The sequence below is a fragment of the Marmota marmota genome, unplaced genomic scaffold, assembly GCF_001458135.2.
Source record: "Marmota marmota marmota unplaced genomic scaffold, marMar, whole genome shotgun sequence".
Classification (NCBI taxonomy): Eukaryota; Metazoa; Chordata; class Mammalia; order Rodentia; family Sciuridae; genus Marmota; species Marmota marmota.
In genome coordinates this window covers 2191531-2192983 of record NW_026000283.1, presented here as the reverse complement: position 1 = coordinate 2192983, position 1453 = coordinate 2191531, and positions in this window count along the sequence as shown.

The window sequence follows — 1453 nt, the reverse complement described above, 5'->3', positions numbered from 1 at the left end:
GTACTTTATAAAGACAAGATATATATCCACGGCAAAAGTGATTCAAAAAGAAAAACATCTTTTTGATAAAAGAAAGAACACTAGACCAAGAACATATAATAATTATAAACCTTTCTGCATTTATGAACACAGGCTTGTAGAAATCATAAACTAATAAATGTAGAAGAAGAAATAATGTTTTATAAAAATGACAGTCACAATGGGAAATTTTAACACATTTCTCTAAGAAATTGAGAGAGAAAATAGACACAAGTTAAGAATATAGATAGTCCTAAACTTCTGATGGTGCTATAGCCCATTGTAGGTTGAAAATATATCTAAAATTCATTTCATTTAGTCTACCTAATATCATAGCTTAGCCCACCCTTCCTAAAATGTTCTCAGAGCACTTATAACATCATTTAATACAAGCCTATTTTATAATAAAGTATTGAATATCTTCTGTAATTTATTGAATACTCTGTTAAATTAAGTTAAAAAACCAATGTTTGTATGAGTATGCTTTCTCACTAATGTAAGTCAAAAAATTATATGTCAAATCATCATAAGTTGGGGATCATCTTTATGCAAACATCAATAAACCAATATATACAATTTTGTATTCAACAAGTAGGTAATATATCTTTTTTTCTTTAAAAAGTAAGTGTCATTTTATTAAAAAATAAGTAAAATGATTTTCTGATTCAAATTAAAATTTTAGTTACATTAGAAAATATGTAAACAAACAATATTAATGTGAAACAAAATATTTCATGAACTAATGTCTCACAATGACCCTGGCCTATTTCATTTTATGAATTTCAAATCTGTGGATCCTAAAAACCGTAGCTATCAATCATTTTTAATTTATTTTTTTAAATTTTGATTTGTTATATATGACAACAGAATGCATTATAATTCATATCACACATATAGAGCACAATTTTTCATATCTCTGTTTGAACACAAAGTAGACGCACATCCTTCATATCTTCTTACATGTACTTAGGGTAGTAAATACATGACCATCGCATTCCACCATCTTTCCTACCCCTATGCCCCCTCCCTTCCCCTCCTTTCCCATTTCCCTTTTTCCCTATCTAGCGTTCATTTAATTCTCCCACCCCCCCCACAGCATATTAAGAATCAGCATCCTTACATCAGAGAAATCATTCAGCATTAAAAGAGAATAAAATCATGGCATTTTCAGGTAAATGGATGGAGTTGGAGAATATAATGCTAAGTGAAATTAGCCAATTCCAGAAAACCAAATGCTGAATGATTTCTCTGATGTAAGGATGCTGATTCTTAATATGCTGTGGGGGGGGTGGGAGAATTAAATGAACGCTAGATAGGGAAAAAGGGAAATGGGAAAGGAGGGGAAGGGAGGGGGCATAGGGGTAGGAAAGATGGTGGAATGCGATGGTCATGTATTTACTACCCTAAGTACATGTAAGAAGATATGAAGGATGTG